At 42.0% G+C, this 20,984-nt stretch overlaps 1 long non-coding RNA gene across 1 annotated transcript; it reads right to left on the bottom strand.

The window, feature by feature from the left end:
- Nucleotides 1-2,840: 2,840 nt before the first annotated feature.
- LOC125918515 (uncharacterized) lies at nt 2,841-18,224 on the bottom strand. Its single transcript, XR_007456463.1, has 3 exons — nt 17,972-18,224; nt 12,380-12,465; nt 2,841-4,369 (listed from the first exon to the last, which is right to left on the bottom strand). It is a non-coding gene; the product is annotated as an uncharacterized LOC125918515 (long non-coding RNA).
- Between the last annotated feature and the right edge of the window lie 2,760 nt (nt 18,225-20,984).

The following is a 20,984-nucleotide window of genomic DNA, read 5'->3' as shown; positions in this document are numbered from 1 at the left end:
AATAATATAACAGAAAGTGAATTTAGAATAATAGTCATAAAATTAATCGCTGGGCTTGAAAACAGTATAGAGGACAGCAGAGAATCTCTTGCTACAGAGGTCAAGGGACTAAGGAACAGTCACGAGGAGCTGAAAAGCGCTTTAAACGAAGTGCAAAACAAAATGGAAACGACGACGGCTCGGATTGAAGAGGCAGAGGAGAGAATAGGTGAACTAGAAGATAAAGTTATGGAAAAAGAGGAAGCTGAGAGAAAGATAAAAAAATCCAGGAGTATGAGGGAAAAATTAGAGAACTAAGTGATACACTAAAAAGAAATAATATACGCATAATTGGCATCCCAGAGGAGGGAGAGAGAGGGAAAGGTGCTGAAGGGGTACTTGAAGAAATTATAGCTGAGAACTTCCCTGAACTGGGGAAGGAAAAAGGCATTGAAATCCAAGAGGCACAGAAAACTCCCTTCAGACATAACTTGAATCAATCTCCACAACATATCATAGTGAAACTGATAAAATACAAGGATAAAGAGAAAATTCTGAAAGCAGCTAGGGATAAACAGATTCTAACTTACAAAGGCAGACACATAAAAGTAGTAGCAGACCTATATACTGAAACTTGGCAGGCCAGAAAGGAATGGCAGGAAATCTTCATTGTGATGAACAGAAAAACAAATATGTAGCCAAGAATCCTTTATCCAGCAAGTCTAACATTCAGAATGGAAGGAGAGATTAAGATTTACCCAAACACAAAAACTGAAGTAATTCATCACCACTAAACCAGCTCTACAAGAGATCCTAAGGGGGATTCTGTGAGTTAAATGTTGCAAAGACTACAAATTAACAGACATATCACTACAAGCATGAAATCTACAGACATCACAATAACTCTAAACCCATATCTTTCAATAATAACACCGAATGTAAATGGACTATATGCTCCAACCAAAAGACATAGGGTATCAGAATGGATAAAAAAAACAAGACCTATTTGCTGTCTACAGGAGACTCATTTTAGACCTGAGGACACCTTCAGATTGAAAGAGGGGGATGGAGAACTATCATGCTACTGGAAGTCAGAAGAAAACTGGAGTAGCCCTACTTATATCAGACAAACTAGACTTTAAAGTCTGTAACACGAGATGAAGAAGGGCATTATATAATAATTACAGGGTCTATCCCTCAGGAAGAGCTAATAATTATAAATGTCTTAGGCGCCAAGTATGGGTGTCCCCAATTATATAAAACAATCACAAACGTAAGCAACCTTATTGATAAGAATGTGGTAATTTCAGGGGACCTTAGTACTCCACTTACAACAGTGGACACATCATCTAACAGAATCAGTAAAGAAACAAGGGCCCTGAATGATACATTGGATCAGATGGACTTGACAGATATATTTAGAACTCTGCATCCCAAGCAGAATATACTTTCATCTCAAGTGCACACGGAACATTCTCCAAGATAGATCAAAAACTGGGTCACAAAACAGCCCTTAATAAATATAAAAGAATTGAGATCATACCATGCACACTTTCAGACGACAATGCTATGAAACTTGAAATCAACGATAGGAAAAGTCTGGAAAACGTCCAAAGGCATGGAGGTTAAAGAACACCCTACTAAAGAATGAATGGGTCAACCAGGAAATTAGAGAAGAAATTTAAAAAAATATGGAAACAAAATGAAAATACAACAATCCAAATGCTTTGGGATGCAGAAAAGGCCGTCCTGAGAGGAAAATACATTGCAATCTAGGCCTATCTCAAGAAACAAGAAAAATCCTAAATACAAAATCTAACAGCACACCTAAAGGAAATATAAGCAGAACAGCATACACTCCAAACCCAGCAGAAGAGAAATAATAAAGACCGGAGCAGAAATAAACCATACAGAATCTAAAAAAACTGGAGCAGACCAATGAAACCAAGAGTTGTTTTTTTGAAAAAATAAACAAAATTGATAAACCTCTAGCCAGTCTTCTCAAAAAGAAAAAGATGACCAAAATAGATAAAATCATGAATGAAAATGGAATTATTACAACCAGTGCTTCAGAAATACAAGTGATAATCAGGGAATACTATGAAAAATTATACACCAACAAACTGGACAACCTGGAAGAAATCGACAAATTCCTAAGCACCCATACACTTCCAAAACTCAAACAGGAAGAAATAGCAAACTTAAACAGACCCATAACCAGTGAAGAAATGGAATCAGTTATCAAAAATCTCCAACAAATAAGAGTCCAGGACCATACTGCTTCCCTAGGGAATTCTACCAGCCATTTAATACTCTTCTCAAGCTGTTTCAAAACATAGAAAGGGAAAGAAAACTTCCATACTCATTCTATGAAGCCAGCATGACTTTGATTCTCAAACCGGACAGAGACCCAGTAAAAAAGAAAACTACAGGCCAATATCCCTGATGAATGTGGATGCAAAAATTCTTGGTAAGATACTAGCAAATCATATTCAACAGCACATACAAAGAATTATTCACCATGATCAAGTGGGATTCATTCCTGGGCTGCAGGGCTGGTTCAACACTTGGAAATCAATGTGATACATCATATTAATAAAAGAAAAGAACCATATGGTCCTGTCGATGCAGAAAAAGCAAGTGACAAAATTCAACATCCTTTCTTAATAAAAACCTTGCAATGTTCTAGTTTAAACAAAGTGCATTCTTCTGAGGCTCTTGCTCTGAATGGCTCCAGGGTAGAACATAGTTTGAAAAATAGAGCTATAAAATGCAAATAGGCACCTGGAAGACAAAAGCTGTTCATTACAGAAGACAATGGGCTAAAGTTAGAATTCATTGCCTACTTCTGTCTCCTGGCAGGCTGGCTGTCTGGGCAGAAAATAAAGCCTGAGAGCTGGTGGAAAAGGAAACCTTTATTGGCTGTACATGAGAGTGAAAATTTGCAGGAGTTCCGTATTTTCATTAACAAACAGGAAAAGCTGTATTTGGCAATTTTCCCTGTCTCTCCCATCAGGAAAGAAATGCACCATTGATATAGAGGCAAGGGTGTCCTGCTCCCAGCTGGTTATCAAGTGTTTGGAACCTGGACCTGATACAGTAGTTCTTCAAAAGGCCTTTTCTGTGTTCACCAGGTCTGAAGAATAGTGTGCATATGGGAATCATGTTTGATACAGAATGAAGGCATGTGTTCCCTTTACTGCATTTAAGCAGAGCTGGCCAAGCGCAAAGCACTCAGTGAAAGAAGGCCATCCTTCCCTTGATTTGAAGTTAGTGTTTGCTCTCACATAACAATGGACCACAGTGGCAGTTTAGCACCGATATTTGGGTTCTGCTTGTGTGAAGTGAGTGATGGCCCAGTTTTCCCTGAATATGACCCAAGACTTAGAAAATTGCAAATTGGTGGGAATGGCTACAAGGGATGTCAAGTCTCTACATTACTGATGGTAATGAGTTATGCTAGCCACGTTTATCTACCTTCATTTCTCCTTGCTCCATGTGTAAGGCCAGACCCTTTCCAAACTTTCATGAGTACCTACCCACATCTATCCATATCCATCTTGGCACCTTCATATGCCCTACACCTCTCATTGTGAACAGAGTTCTCATAGGAAGTTACAAGAGGTCCTGCTGCCAATCTATGCCTGAGTCACCAGCACTCAGCCAGAGGTCCCAGTATAAATTGGAAGATATTGCTCTGAGACACTGAATCTGAATGGACTCCAGAGAGATGTTAGTTTGAAGAAAGGAGCAAAAGGATGGAAATAAATAGGCAAAGGGCCAAAGTGTTTCATTACAAAGGAGAGCAAGATGAAGCTGAGAAGGTCATGCCTAGCACCAACTCCTGAGAGGCTAGCGGTTGTCTATAGTAAGAAACACTGGCGGGCAGGGGCAAAGAGAAGCATTCATTACTTACACCTGGGTGCCCATGTGGCAAAAGGCTTGCACTTTTCTTTAAGAGAAGGAAGGATCCGGACCTTGGCTCGTTTGTATCCCCTACCCATCAGGACATAGAAAGGGAAGTAATTCAGTGATAGCAGATCAGGGGTCCTGTTGGTACTTTAGGTATTGTCACCAAGTCATGGTGCAGTATTCCTTGTAAGGGCTTTTTTGGGCTGAATTTTCCTGAAGTTTGTTCATGCCTGATCCACCTGCCTTATAGGATGAAGACATTTCAGTCAGCCAGGGAGGGAGGCAAGCTGGCCACCCACCATGGGGATTACCATTGCCAGACAAGCAACAGGTGCTCATGGACAGGAGGGTCATTCTTCTTTGAGATGAAGGAACTGATTGCTCTCACATAGCACAGGGCCAGAGTGGTAGTTTACCACAAATCCTAGATGCAGCTGTGTGGCTGACAGACCGGTTCCACCTGGTTGTGACCCATGACCTAGTTATGAAAACAGAAAATGGGTGGGAAGGGTTATAAGGAAGGGCAAGCTTCTACATTACAGAGGAGATTAGGATAAAGTTGGGAATGAGATGTCTAATATATTTTCTCCTTCATCCAGAAGTAAGGCCAGATCCCTCCTAAGCCCTGGCATTGCCTGCACATGGACACTCTGCTGGGCATTTTCAAAGACCCTATGCCTCCCATTGTCAGCATACTTCTCAAAGGTAAATAATGATGGGTCCTGTGTCCCAATAATGCCAGAGACATCAGAACTTGGCCAGATTTCCCAACTTAAAGGAATGTATATTTCTCTGACATACTCTGAATGACACCTAGGAAGAAACTAGTTTGCAAATGTTAGCATTAGGGACCAGGAGATGGTAGTGACCTCTTTGCCAGTAGTGCAGAGCACTCCCCGAAGGGTTGAGTTGAGGGCGAGTGTTAGGTGAGGGTGAGGCTTATGGATTGTGTTCCTAGGCCTCTAAGGTGATGGTGAGGGTTAAAGTTGGGTATTTGCCCACAATCCTTCACTCCAGCTCCATCCCAGTTGTTGCAAACAGCACAACTTCCTTTTCTATTCCTAAGTAAACTTGTATCAGTCTTGTGTCCCAAATTCCTTGTTTGGTCTGACCTGAGATCCGGGTCTGAGTAGGGATAGTCATGACTAGGGTTAGGGTTAGGGCCTGGCAGTTTGTAGGGGTAAATTTTTCAGCAATGCATAACCCTCCCTCTAGGGCTGGATTGAGGGCAAAATCAGGATTTGTGACAGGCTTTGGTCTCAATTCAAGGGCTAGGCTGATTTCGTGGTCTAGAGTTAGGATTTTGATTAGAATCCTGCTCTCAAGGCTCCATGCCAGTCCTTGCATCCTGGTCCTTACAAGTGATAATGCATCCATCTTTGTTCCTAGCCAAGTCATCTTGCATCATTCATGTGTCAAAATCCAGTTGTATCCTTGGAACTAGCACTCAGGCTCAATTAGGGCCAGCCGAATGGCTAGGATTAGGGTTAGGCTGTGAAAAATTACAAAGGTCTATCTGCTGGCAGTGCAAAGACCTACACAGAGGGCTCAATTTAGCCTGAGTGTCCATCAGGGTTTGGTTTGGGGTAAAGTGCTAGGCTGATTATGTGGCCTACGATAGGGTCTTCACACAGAATCATACACTCTGGCTCCATCGTGGTCTTTGAAAATGGCACAATTTCCTCTTATGGACTTGGGTGAGCAACTTGAGTCAGTCATGTGTTCCAAATCCATTGTTTCCTCAGATCTAGCCTTCAGGCCCATTTAGGACCGTGGCTAGGGTTATGGTTAGGACAAGGAAAATGGTAAAGGCTTATCTTCTGAAAGTGCGAAGATGTACAGAGAGGGCTCAGTTGATGTTAAGTGTCAGTGTGAGGGTCAGCCTTAGGTTCTGCTTCAGGTCTGATCTTTGCAAACAGCACCATTTCTTCTTATGCGTCTAATTGAGCCACCTTGAGTCAGTTATTTGTCCTAAATCCACTGTTTCTGTCTTCTTGTGATTCAGGCTTGGGTCGAGATGGACCTATGGCTGAAGTTAGTGTTGGGACCCAGAAGATAGTAGGGGCCTATCCACCAGCAGTGCCAAGCCCATTACAGAGAGCTCGGGTGATGGTAACACTAAGGTAAGGGTGAGGCTTAGTTTTTGGCCTCATGAGTTAGGTGGATTGTGTGACTTAAGGTCAGGTTTTCACACAAAATCATACTTTCTAGTTCCATCCTCATGCCCAATGGCAGTTTGTCACTGTGTCCCTGCATGCATCAACTTCAGTCAGTCTTGTGTCCCAAATCCATTGTTTCTTGAGACTTGAAATGTGGGCTTGGGAGGACCACATCCATAGGAAATGTTAGCGTTAAGGCCCAGGAGACAATAGGTCCCTATCCTCCAGCAAGGCACAATGCCCTCATCTTTGAGGATGAGGGTTAGGGTGAGGATCAGCCTAGGTACAGCCAAGGGTGCAGGGGCTGGGCTGATGGTATGCGGTCTGGTTAGATTATCTGTCTGAATCCTACTCTTTTGCTCCATCCCAGTCATGGCCAAGACCATGGATTCCTTCTGTGTTCCTGGTTGAATAATATTGCAGTGGTCATGTATTCCAAATTGGTTTTTTCCCCATACATAGGATTTTGGCCAAGTTACAACCAGTGACAATGCTAGAGTTAGGGTTAGGACCCAGGAAATGGTAGGGGCCTATCTGCTGGCAGGAAGAAGCCCTACCTGGAGGACTGAGTAGAGAGTGATGGCCAGAGTGAAGGTTTATATTCAGAGGCTAAGCTGTTGGTGTGGATTATGGTTAAGGTTTCACTCTGAATCCTACTGTCACTTGATCCGGTCATTGGAAATGGCAATGATTCCTTCTACTACATACATGGCCAAGTAAACTCACATTAGTTCTGTGTCCCCAAATTGTGGTTTCCAAAGATCTGTACTCTGGAACCAGGTAGGGCCAGAGCCATTGCTAGGGTTAGGGTTAGAATCTATTAGATGATAAGAGATTATTCACCAGCAGTGCAGAGCCTTCCCTGGAGGGCCGAGGTGAAGGGTGAGTTTTAGGGGGAGGGTCATGTTCAGGGGCTATGATGATGGTATGAGTTAGGGTAAGATTCTCTCTCAGAATCAAACTTTCTTGTTCCATCCTGGTTGTTGCAAAAGGTGTGATTTTTTTTCTCTGCTTGGGACTGAATAACCTTGCATCAGTCGTATGTCTCATTTCTGTTGTTACCACCAACCTGAGATTCAGGCTTGTAAAGAGCCAGGGCCATGGCTACAGTTAGCTTTAGGCACCATGAGATGGTAGTTGCCTGTCCAGCACTGGTGTGTAGCACTCCCCAAAGTTCTGTGGGAGGGCAAGTGTTAGGGTGAGGTTCAGGCTTATGGATAACGTTCAGGACTAGGGTGATGGTGAGGGTTAGTCTTAGGTGTTGGCTCACAATCCTACATTCGAGCTTCATCCTGGTCATTGCAAACAGCAGAACTTCCTTCTCCATTCCTGTTTGAGTTATCTGGAGTTAGTCCTGTTTCCCAAATTCCTTTTTTGGTCAGACCTGGGATCCAGGCCTTTGTAGGAACAGAGTCATATTTAAGGTTAGGCATAGGGCCTGGAAGGTGGTAGTGGTCCATCCACCAGCAGTGAACAACTCCCCACAGAGTACTGAGCTGAGGACAGCTCACAGTGCTGAGCTGTCAGGATTTGTGACTGGCTTTGGTTCAAGATGCAAGGCCTAGGCAGTTTGTGTGGTCAAGGGTTAGGATTTTGCTCAGAATCCTACTCTTTGGCTGCCTCTTGGTCATTGAAAATGGCATCATTAGCTTTTTTGTCCCTGGTAGAGTCATCTGGCATCAGTCATGGGTCACAAATAGTTTCTTCAGAGCTACCATTCAAGCCCTATTAGGGTCAGAGCCATTGTTTGGCTTAGGGTTAGTGCATGAAAAATGGTAAAGGCCTACTTGGAGGGCTCAGTTGAGAGAATTTGTTAGTGTGAGGGTCAGCCTTAGGGTCAGGTTCTGTAGTCAAGAATACTCTCTACAGCATTGGTATCATTCAGATAATGAGGAGAGTTTCTCAGACTACCAAAAACTAAACAGATCATGATGACTAAACCAGAATATCAAGAAATATTAAAAGGAACTCTTTCAGTGGAATTGACAGATGAAAAGTGTCAGTATAAAAGTAGAAAATACAATGCAATGAAATGAATTTTTCTGTACAGAAACCATTCAAAGAATTTACAGAAAAGGATAGAAAACATATACCATATACCTCTAACGTGTGGAGGAAAGGAGAAAACAAGGGGTCCAGTCAAATTTTGATCAACTTTGTATACAGCTATATATAGTAGAGGTTATATACAAACCTAAAGGTTGCCAAATATCAAAAACCACTATAATGCACAAAGAATTAACATAACGGAATCCAAACATATCACTAAAGAAAATCAGGAAAACATGAAAGAGATAATGTCATGAAAATGATCAGAGAAAATCTTCAAAAAAAATCACAAGACAAGTAATAAAATGGTATTCATCAATAATGACTTTGAGTGTAAAGGGGCTAAATTAATTCATTAAAACCATAGGGAGGCAGAATGGATTAAAAGACAAGACCCACTCACATGCTGCCTACAAGAGACCCATTTTTGACCTAAAGTCACCTACAGATTGAAAATGAGAGGATGGGGTAGCATTTTTCATGCAAATGGTTATCAAAAGAAGGCTGGAATAGCAATCTTATATCAGTCAAAATAGACTTTAAAACGAAGACTGTAACAATAGAAAAAAAGTTCACTATGTCACAATAAAGGGAACAATCCAACAAGAAGATACAACACTTGTAAATATATATTGACCAAACTTAAGACAACCCAAATTCGTTAAACACTTACTAATGAATGAAGGAACTAATTGATAACAATACTAGTAGGGGACTTTAACACCCACTTATAACAATGGACAGATCATCTAAACAGAAAATAAACAAGGAAACGGCTTTGAATGACCTATGGACTTAACGGAATATTAACGAATGACCAGATGGTCTTAACGGATATATTGAGATCATTCCATCCTAAAACAGCAGAATACATATTCTTTACAAGTGCACATGAAACAGTCTCAGAACATAGCCCATGTTAGGTCATAAAATGGACCTTCACAAATACAAAAAGACTGAAGTCATTCCATGCACCTTTTCTGACAACAGCACTATGAAACTGAAAGTCAACCACAAGAAAACATCTGCAAAAACCATAGATACATGGAGGTTAAATACCATGCTACTAAATGATTAATGTGTCAGTCAGGAAAAGAAGAAGAGGAAGAAGGAGGAGGAGGAGGACGAGAAGGGGAAGAAAAGAGAAAGAAGAAAAGAAGAAAAAGGAGGAGAAGAAGGGGAGTGGGAGGGAGAGGAGGAGGAGGAAGAGGAGAAGAAGGAGGAGAAGAAAGCACCACTGACACATGATTCTGCCTGTTCTCTGATGTCTAGCACTAACACTGGAGCCACAGGAATGAAACCCCCAAAAAACTCAGCATCTTTATGTGGCTGACATGAAGGAAGTGACCCTTTAAGGTTCCAGGATAAAGCTCAGGATCTACAGGCACCTGGGCTGTGCAAGAGATCTCAGTCTTCTGCCATTCCTTTTTCTCTGTCCATCCCCAGTGTATACTATTTACTTATGAGGCATCCTCATGTCACCAGGACAATGAGCCCCATATTTCCAAATGAAAACCCTGGTGGCCCAAAAAGGACTGCTATTGTGCTTGAACTGTAGACTCAGTGTGAAGTGTTCTGACATGTCCTTCCCTATCCCAAGTCTTCACCAACCCAAGGCTCCAAGCTTCTCTTGGCTCTCAAAGGCTTCCAGCAAGTATAAAGCATTTATCTAGTAAATTAGAACACAGACATCCATTGATGGAGAACCAAGACCAATTGACCCATTCCGATTACATGGAACCCTGGAGAAACCCACTGATAACACAACACACTACAGGAGAACACAGAAGCCTTTTCTTCTGTACTTATTGTATATCCTATAGGGAGTTAGCTCATCATAATTCCAGATGACCACAGAGTTACACTGCACTATCCTAGTCCTTTCCTCTGGGGGTGGGCTAAGGATGACCCTGTGTCCAGCAGAAACCTACCAATTTCAGGAATTCCTTGACCATGTTTGGGCCTTTGAGCACACAGCTAAGAAAATGGATGCTGCAGCCTCATGGCAGAACTCTATCTTCTTTCTTCTTTCTCTCTTGTCACTTACCCAGGTCTGATTTTTCTTGAACGCACCAATATGTGTGTGCCAGTGCACATGTGGGGACTGGATGGTAAAACGACCACACATGGAGAGCAAGTGGGCACAATTCCTCCCAGAACATTAGACTCTCTCATTTCTAAAGCAAACCTGATGGGAGGGATTTGAGCCATGGCCTAAAAAGGCAGAGCCCAGCCTTATCCTCTGGACTCTTCCCACCTCCTGTGACCTGGGCCAGTCCTAGTCTCTTGATCAGATCAGTCACTCTACGGTACAATGAGAGCTTGCATAGAGAACTACAAAAGCCAGTTCTCTAGAAGATGGGATGTCAGCTTCCCTTAACACTGCATAGGGTGTCAGGTGGGGAGTGTTCAGCCACACCTGTACACTAAGTGTCCCCGTGTGCCTAAAAACCTGCATAAAACAGGCAAACGTTTGGGGCCAAAATTTGGAGGAAAAATCAGGTCTATGTCCAGCACTAACACGACAGTGCATGAATGTGCTCCCTGTTTTAAGAGGCATGGTAATGAAGCAAAGTCTCCACTCAAGAAGTGGGTCTTGAGCAACCACCCACCACACTACCACATACATTTCCCAGAAGAGAAGGCCTAGATATCAACCAAGCAGAAGCACTATATCTCAGAATCATAGAGCCTACTTCTACACCTGCCTCTGCTGCTAGGCATACAGAGATCTGTCCTTCAGAAGGACACAGATCCTTTCCAAAGTGACACAGTGCTCCAGTGTCAAAGTTCTTGCTTTGCTTAAGGGTGAGGTTTGGGCACCTGCAGTAGATGTCAAAGTAACAGTGACACAAATAGACTACAGATATATTTCTTCTTCATATAAATGATCCCCAGAGGTGGCTGATTATGGCTTGCCCACCATTGGAGATCACATATCATTGATCTCCCTGCTCTAACATGTCAGGATATAATTTCCTTTTTTTTTTTAATTTAAAAAGGCAAAATCTATACTTAATGCATTATGGTGGAGCTAGAACATCCAATCATTTACATAACAATTAATTGGTCCTGAAGAAAAATCATTCATTATGAAATAAATTCATATAAACTAGAACTGGTATGTTGAGCTACACTTTTTTAAATTGATCAAGGATTTGAAGTGTTTTATTATTTTTTCCCTGAAAACACTTTATCCCAATGCATCCTATGTTCATTTATGTCTGATTTTCATGTTTACTAAGCACAATACCAAAACAAAATTGTGTGCAGGAGTTAAATTCTCCAAGAAAAAATTCTGAGTCAGGATAGAAGGGTCAAAATGGGAGTGTACAAATAGCAAGATAAAATAATCTGCTCATTTTTTTCCAGATGTATGCCAAATTTTTATTTAATTCTCATTCATTAACATAGTTAGCATGCAATATTGGTTTCAGGATTAGAATTAAGTGATTCATCTCGAACAGGCAACACCCAGTACTCATGATAACAAGTGCCCACCTCAATACACATCACCCATCTATCCCATACCCCACCCACCCAGAAAAAGAAATCACTGAATCAATCTCACTGACAATTTCACCAAAGATACTTTGTAAGATACTTAGAAATCAAACTGACCAAAGAGGTATAAGATATGCACTCTGAAAACTTATGAAGGAAATAGAAGATACAAAGAAATGAGAAAAAATTCCATGCTCATGGTTTGGAAGTGGAAACGTTAAAATATCTCTTACACCCAAAGCAATCTACAGAGTTAATGCAATCCTTATCAAAGTACCACCAGCATCTTTCACACAGGTACAACAAACAATCCCAAAATTTGCATGGAATCACAGAAGAGCCTGAATAGCCAAATTAATCCGGAAAAAGAAAAGCAAAGCTGGAGGCTTCATTGCGGAACATATTCCAAAGAGCACACACACAAAAAAACAAAAACAAAAACAAAAACAAAAGCCTAATGATTTACAGTGATCAACTTACGTATTCCAAGTACGCTTGTTTTTATTTTGTCTTTATACTTACAGTTCATCAGTAATATGATAAAATCAACTGTTGGCTACTCAAATATTTAGAATACATTAAGAAAAATGGGAGAAGAATGTGATATCATGAAACTTCAGCGGTTCTTTACATTTTCTAATCAGAAGTGTTTCAAAATATTCAAACTCACTATTCCCATGTGATAGTAGAATTTGACAGAATTCAACAACCACAAATGACAGACTGCCTTTCACGTGAGTTTAGGTATTTCTATACTTGTGTCAGATATCAGTTACCTGTTTGGAGATCACACAGAGTGACTCAAAGCTCAACCTCCAGAAGGCTTCCCACTTATTCCAATGTTATATTATTGTATAAATAGCTGAAGACATAAAACAAAGAGTGATGTGTCACTGTGTGTTTAATGCAATCCAAAGAAAGATACCATGCCGCAAAACAATCAGGTTAGATGTGAAATAGAGTACAGAATATAAAACCCAAATGCACTTCGATGCAGGTGGTGCTGGAAAGAGCCCACCTCACTTCAGGGGCAAAAAAAGACTGAGATTAGGGGCTAGAGTCAGCAGAGACTGGTGTTCCCTCAGACAGTGACAAGAAACTAGTCAAGTTCCCACTCTAGTGGTGTCCTGACACATATATATTAGTTGTTGATGTTGGGGAAGAAATGTTGTTCTGTTGCTGAGAACTCAGTGCTTAGCAGGATTGTGTTGGCCCAGATGGTCACTCCCTGTTCTCACCACCTCCTGGAATGCCTGAACATACTTCATTCTGAGACTCTAATGGCTTGCCCATGCAAAGTCTATACTTGGAGAGGTAAGGGTAGAAAAAGTAAACAGTAACTAAAACACCAGAACTTATTTCCACAGACGTGGATATGAGTCAGGAGCCAGACAAGAGCCTCCATACCACCACTGTTATATCACTGAAGGAAGGGAATGGAAAAGAGTGACAGCCCTTTTGCACACAGGCCCCCTAAGTTTAGCTCAAGGATGTTCTCCTTAGATGTGGCCCACTTATGTTGGTGATATGACACCAACCTTGCCTCGGGAAAAGTGCTAGTGCCCTCATGTGAAGTTTCTACCATTTTCTTCTGAGATGAAGATATTTGGCCCTCGGTGCCTCCCTTCAGATTCCCTTGCTCTTACATTAATGAAGATTGCATTAGGGGACATTGACAGACATAATCGGGGAACATTTTCTGATTTTAATCATAGAGTTGTGACTAGTTCCCAGTAACCTGGAATAGGCTGGGCAATGGGAGTCCATGGAACACTTATGCAAGACAAGCCTTAACCAAAAGAGGCACAGGGGCTTTGAATGTGGTCAGCAGAAGAGGTTTGCATGTGCACAGGGGCGGATGATGTTGGGAAGGGTCCTATATGCTTTCTGGAGCAAGGGCCTAGGGTCAAATTCAGCAGCTACAGGGCTGTCCTCAGACAGTGCCCAGTAATTCCTGGGGAGCCTGTACTCACACCATGTGTCATCACATAGCAGTTAATTTATGCTATCAAAAAGTAAAGATTGACCTTCTGCCATGAAAACTCTGTTTTTGGCAGGGTTCTGTTGGCATAGGACCATTTTCTTGCTCTCTGTCCACTCCTTTCAGGGAAGCCTGAACTACTGACCTCCTGAGACCCTTGGGGTTCATGCACGTCAAGTCCTTTCACCGAGCAGCTTAGGGCACAAAAATACTCAACGACTGAAATACCAAACCCGAATCTGCAGACTGGCCAGGAGCAAGAGCCTAGCTTGTGACTCACAATGGTATATGTCCACAGAAAGGCAGTGCTTGAAAGCTGGAGATAGCTTGACACATTCCAGACCTTCTTGAAGTTGGTTGGGGTGCATGATTTTTGCTTCCATAATTCTCTGGTATAGCTAGCAGATGTTCCACTTCTCTTCAGGCAGGCCACAGGTCTTTCTTACTCCTTCGATACCAAGCTTGCCCAGAAAATTGTGCCTGTAACATTATCTAGAGCTTCATTCTGCTCTCACATGAGATGATGAACTCTAGGTCTCAGTGTACCCTTTCCAATTCTCTTACACTTATCCTAGACGTGTGTTCACTGGGAGACTTTTAGTGCCAGAGTCTGGCAGCAGTTTTCTCCAATTTTAATTGTGGAGTCATGCCAAGTTCCCATAAGTTTGGAATAGCTTTAGGAACAGGTGCCCCTTGGGTATCTTCCAGATCTACCTTGGGAACAGGAGGTATTGGGCACTTGATTGTGTTAATCACAGGAGGATTGCTTGTGGGTAAGGGCAGGTGATATTTTGTTGGGAAACAGTTGGCCTCACTTCTGTGAGAAAAGCTGATGGAGATGTGGCCTTCAGGGCCAAATTCAGAGGAAAAAATCACACAGATTGAGCTGATTAACTCGCAGCGAGCATATATGAATATTGTCTTTCTACTCCCAGAACAACTAATTTCTGATATCAAGAGGAAAATATTTCCCTCCTAAAAACGGGGAGTTTTGTTTGTTCAGTGTCGATTTTCTCAGTGTTTATTGCTGTGCTCTGTGTCCCTGCCATAGACTACCTGAACATCCTGCTTTCTGAGCCTCTAAGTGTTCCCATGTGCCCATTCCATTTTAAAGCAGGTAAACATGAAAGAAACTACTCAAAACCCTAAAACTCAGAACCCAGTCCCACAGCCTTGGCATCAGCCCATATTGAGACTCTGCCCCCAAAATCATACTGCTTTTACCCTCTGGCAGGAAAAGCTGCAAAGCTGGCTGGTGTCCTAGCTTTCCTACACTGTTTGAATTCAAATGTAGGGCTTTTATGCTACTTTAGGACTCCCAGGGGGAAGTAAAATATGTTCCACTTCTCTATGGTGTCTAGGTTTTCCCTAGCCCCAGGATTTCAACCTTCTCTGGGAGGTGTGCCAGTCACTTCATTCAGAGTTTTATTCCATTGTCATCTGAGACAATGAATTTGGACCAAATTTATCCCTTCCAATTCCCTTGTTCTTTTTCTAAGCAGGTTTTCCTGTGACGAACTGAGAGTCCTAGCCTGGAAGTCTCTAGGGTTTTCATTGTGTAGTCCTGATGTTATTGAATCAGGCTGGAATGCAGGCGGAAAAACCAAGTGGCACTCAGAGATCTTGGTGGATCAGAATTTATTTAACACTGGCGGGCTCAGAGGAGACCATTTCTCCAAAGTTCTGAGCGCCGAATGCAAGCGGGAAGTGTAACTTATAGTTGTCAGCCTCCATATTTGTGGGGGAGGGTGGTTTCACTCATGGGGAAAACAGGGCAAGAAGAACCTGCAAGAGGGGTTTCTAAGCCAGAGACCAGAGCTAGTTGTAGTCCCATCAGCCATCTTGTGTAAACTTTATTCATTTTCCCAAAATTCCCCCCTTTGATGCCTTTAAAAAAATCTTTTATTAGGCATCACTTTTTAGTTCTAATGTTTGGTACCCTCGGAGGGTTAAAATATGTGCTGCAGTTTGGCGAGAAACAGTGTTTCCAATAAAACTTACCAGGGTATTTAGTATACAGGGGCCAATGGTCACAAGTAAAATTATGGAAAAGAGGGGCCCTGCCAGGGTAGGGAGCCAGGATGCCCAGTCTGTGAGATCCCATTCTGTCGATTCAGTATTTTCCTGTTGTCTACATTGAATTCTTTCCTTGAGTCCCTTAACCTTAGTTGTAACTATTTCTGACAGGTTTACAAAATAGCAAAATTCCTCCTCCAGAAAGATACAAGTCCCTCCTTTTTCTGAAGTGAGGAGGTTGAGGGCCCACCTATTTTGGAGGAACACTGCCACCAGGGAGTTTATTTGGCTTTGTAAGGTTACCACAGAATCTGCCACCTATTCCATGTTTTCATTTGTCACTTGAGATAGTCTATGGTATAGTCCTACAGATGAACCTATGTCCCCTATTTTGGTTCCAGTTCCTGTCACAATTCCTGCTCCTATAACAGGTAGCAGGATTGCCCGTTTAGCCTGGGACTTGGGGCTAAACACTGTTAGGAATTGATCTTCAGTGTACACGGATATCTCTGGGGTTAGGAGGATGGAAAAACATATCTGAGTCCACTTGGCCTCTAAGCATTGGTAGGCCAAATTAAAACACAGATAGAACACCCCAGGGGTTGAACATAGGGTTGTATTCCTCTGTAAAGTTATATTTCTTTCACACAGAGAGGTACCGTTCATACATCAGGAACTGTACAGATTAGATTTTTGTCATTTGTGAGACGGATCCCAGTGGCCAGGAGTCCAATTAAGACAGAGGTGTTGGTTTTTAGATTTTCAGGAGCTTCCCATGTCAAAGGGATAGGAGTGGCTAGGTAAGCTCTTCGGCTGAGGGCCATAACATCCAGCAGGTTTGGGTGTGATTATTTTATGGAGGACTTGTAGAGTTGGCCCAATGCTGGAGTGGGGGAATTGGTATTTGATTGAGGGATGAAAGGTTCAATCCCTGGTAGGCTGCCAGGGGAGTTGTTGCCTTTGTGGCTTGTATTACCCTATCCTGGGTATCCTATAACTTTTTGAAAGGCCCTGTCTTGCACACCTCCCCTGTCTGAGATCTCCCATTGAGGAAGGAAAGTGTAGCGAGCTCGCTTCCCTCTCTGGAGGCCCTCGTTGTGACATGTCTTCCTGAAATTTTGGGTTATCTCTATGGTCCAATACTTAGTCCTTGGGGCAGTGGGTGACTGACAGAGTGGGTGTTTCTCCCTTGTAACAATCTTTGTGGAGGGAGGTGAAGGGACTGAATGCCCTTGACCCCTTTATTGTCATATAACAACCCTGGGGGCAAAGTGGTTAAGTGGCAGTTGTGAGGGTGAGAGAGGTTATCATAATATACAGGCAATACTTAATAATGCTCCCAACCATAAGAGGTATGTGAGATCCAGCATGCATCTTTTGTCCCATGTCCACCTTGTTGGTGCAGTCTCTATCAGCCCAACAGTAAGAAGATCAGGGCTATGATACCAGTGAGGGGAAAGGGCTGGCAGAGTTGCATCCAAATCCCTGGGCTTGGTCCCCATGTTGATTCCTCAAGCTTCTTCCGTGTGCAGGCCAGCCAGCTTCCGGGTGTGGCTAGAGCAGGGCTGGAGATCTCAGGGGCCAGTGTCTTTTTGAGGGTCAGTTTAAGTAGGTTGACTGGATCTGGATGGCTTCTTCAGGTTGAGGGTTCCTCGGAGGTGGCCTTCTTAGCTCTGGAGTGATTGACCCATGGGGTGATACCTGAAACTGAATCCTCTTTTTGGTTGTATGTCTATAAATTCCATCTCTAAGTCTTTGAAAGGGGCGGGTTTCTGGTAACTATCAGATCAGGCTTAGGGAAGATATGGTTTGCATATTTACAGATCCATTCCAGTTGTTTAAATAATCATACACCCAAGGGGTCTTATTATCCCCATAGAATAACAAACACAGAAGATTGTCTATACATGAAATACTATGACAATTTTTATGAAGTTTACCTCAAGTTGTCTAGTTTAGGCAAACAAAAAAACATTTAAAGGCAATCATAACTAGAATTTCACATCCATAACAGTGCATTGTTGAAACATAGTTGTTCTCTCTAAAATCCCCCTCTCCAGAGATAGCCAAATTGAGACCAATGCATTTGCAGAACAAATCCAGTCTTAACAAATCTGGCCTAATTATTTACATAAGCTCAGCAAGAGTAGCGATTGATCATGAGGATCTTTTAAAGCTTGCTTTGTTGGAACCTTTTATAAGGAATCTCTGGGTTGAACTTTTAGTAGCCTCTCCAGGCCAGAAGCCAAGCCAAATACTTGCCATCAGACAGGCTTTCAATACCTGTAGAATTGAGCGAATTCCTCTTCATGAGGTCCTCAAGATATCCTGAGGTTCCTGAACCTGCCAGGAAGTGACCTTCTTTACTTACCTGGTGAGGCTGCTGGGAGAACTGTAAGCAAGGCACCAGACCAACATTTCCAAGGGGCTTTATGGGTCCATGTTTAATAATGCCAATCCTAGTTCCTTAAAGCTGTCTGGTCATATCTGAGTCTATGAATGTCATCCTCAAATATGACATTCCAGTCAAAGCCTTGGTAAAACAACCAGTATTTTCAATAGTGACCTGTTATAAGATGAACAGATTCTTATTGAACTTATGCAAACAATTGTAATTGCCATGAAAGAAAGAATACTCATTGAGAGTTTTGAGTTTCAGGGGAATTATGTACAGAGAAAAGATAAATGCTTTAGTTTACAAGCGAATATTTTATGACATTTTTGTATATTATAGATAGCTTAAGAGAAAGTTTCCTTAATCTGGAAGAAGAAACATTAGAGAAGCAGCAATATTTTCAAAAAGAATCACAAAATGTTCCTAATTCTTGTTTAATTTGAATGCATCGTTTTAGTTCTGGAAATTCTTACCCATTTTAGTATTAATCTTAAAGATGTCAGATACCTGTATTTGTCCCCAAAGTCCTTTTTATAAATCTCCTTGAAGAAACACTTTTTTTGAGAGAATAAGTACAATTATAAATGGCAAATTCTCAGAAATAGACATTGTTAAAGATCTGATGAGAGTTCATTATGATGCAATTGGCAAAGAAATTCGGTTATTTCTGTGACACATAACATCTCAAGTAATCAGACTATTAAGTGATGACCTTATATCAAAACATTAAAATTTTAGGAATTGCATATATTTGGGCAGGTTTATCATTGTATGACAGTGCTTTTCCAAGTAATTTAGCACCCCAAATAAAAGGGCCTAATTGGTCAAGACTTCATTTACCATTTAAATCCTGAGAAGTTTGTTAAAACCTCAGAAGTCATAAGTGAATCTTAAATAGGATTACAGATTATTACAAATCTTAAAATTTTATTTATTCAACCAAAGTTGCAATAAAAGATCCCAAAGGTGAATGGTATAGCATTATACAGTTGTTATCAAAACCTAGCTCCTTTAACATTGAGAAGTTTTAATTAAGTAATCAAAGACCTGATAAAGATGAAAGCTAAAACTTTGATTTTCCTGGAGGATAAACCTTTGTTTGCATTGTATTCTCAAGAGTAGATCAACAGTTCAAGAAAACTTTATCATTTGAGCAGAGAGAAAAGCAGAATTTCAAACTTATACCAGTGTACTTTAAAAGTTCCATTCATCTCAACCTTCTGCAACTTTCTTTTGCTTCTAAATTTTGTCCCAAGCCATTTCGTTCCAAATAACCAGTCTCATTTAGCACAAAATTACTTTATTCTACCCTCAACAAAACTGTATTTCCATTCCTTATATCTTTCTTATATACTTCCTATTTTCCTACATAAAGGGTAGCTTTTTTTTTATATTCATCAGTCTTAAGTACACTGAGCAGAAATTTAACTCTTAGGAAACCTTAGTCTCCAATTGAGGACTTAGTAACCAATTGAGAGGTATTTACACCAGAACCATTTAGATGGTAAATTCATGAACAAATTAAGTACAAAGCATGTTTTTCAATAGGTCCTTATAGCCTTGATTTCACAGCAATAAGAAGTTAAAAACACAAATGTTCAATAATCAAAGCTTTATCATCCCATCCTATTTGGAAAGTTTCAGGTTACCAAGGACCTTGAAAGTTATCTAAAACACTACCCATTAAAACTTTGAGACAGACAGGACAGGAGCCAAGATGGCAGAACAGCATGGAAGCTTTTTGTGTGTCTCGCATCCGTGAAATACAGCCAGACCAACACTAAACTATCCTACACACCTAGAAAACCAATTGGAAGATTAACACAAGAATCTGCACAACCTGAACCACAGAACTCAGCAGGTACATGACATCTAAAGAGCTGAACTTGGGGACCAAGAAGCCCCGAAAGGTAGGGAACTGCTTTTGCGGGCAGAGAGAAGATGGAGAATGGAGAGTGGGGGAGCATACAGGAAAAGCACCCCTCCCCAAAAGCAGCTGGAGAGAAAGTGAAAAATTAGAAAGAGCCACAGGGACTAAACTAAAAAGGGAGAAAGGAGAAAGGAGAGGGTTTAAATTCCATGAAGACTGTAAACAAGGGGAGCGCAAAGTCTGCAACTCCGTGCAGTTCGATACCTGCCGGTGCTCTGGTGGGAAAGGTGAATCCCCAGGAACAGAGTGGGGTCTGGGAGGTTCTCGAGCCACATGGAGAAAAGCGGTTCCACTGTTGGAAGGACATTTGGTAGAGACTGTTGAAGCTACCTGGTCTCAGCAGACCCCAGAAGACAGCCACATTCACTGGTGCTGGGGCAAGGTTGTTGAGGGTGAAGCCTGGTGTCAGACGTGTGTTGTGATTTTCCATGGTTCCTGAAATGCTGAGGCTACAATCTCTCGTGATTTTTTTGTGGAGGCGGGCTGGCACCTGGCTGCAGTCTTGGGCACCGGCAACAGCAGCATCCAGTGGGCGTTCCTGGGTGTATCTGACATTTTGCCATTGCTCATTTGGCCATTGCTCTGTAAGACCCTCCTGCAGAGGGGCGGAGTGGGTCAAAGCCGCAGTCCTTTGGAAGTAAGGGGCTGGGGAAAACAGCCACATCTGAGACAAAACTTGGGAGAGAGGTACTGCCTGGGGCCTGGTCACAGTGGAAAAGTGGGGAGTGGATGAGACCTGAAGACAGAGGACCGTGCATGACTCCTGATCCAGGAGAACAGACTGGGTGGCTGGGTGGTGCCATTTTTTCACTGCTCCCACACATGGGCATGCGTACCCATGAGCACCATAACAATCCACCCCAGTTGGCTAGCAGCACCATCTGGGGGGAGCGGAGCTGTTACACCAAGCCCTGCCCAACTGGGACAACTTGACTTTTCAAGAACACAAACCTCACTGCCGGCTTAATCTATGGACTATAAAGAGCTACATGGACTGACCTCTAGGGGAAAACAAAGCAATTTCAGTCCTACTTCATTCTGTTAGCAGGTTCATCTATT

Source organism: Panthera uncia, unplaced genomic scaffold (assembly GCF_023721935.1).
Source record: "Panthera uncia isolate 11264 unplaced genomic scaffold, Puncia_PCG_1.0 HiC_scaffold_930, whole genome shotgun sequence".
Classification (NCBI taxonomy): domain Eukaryota; kingdom Metazoa; phylum Chordata; class Mammalia; order Carnivora; family Felidae; genus Panthera; species Panthera uncia.
The sequence above is the reverse complement of the archived record's forward strand: the minus strand, read 5'-3'. Positions and strand labels throughout refer to the sequence as shown.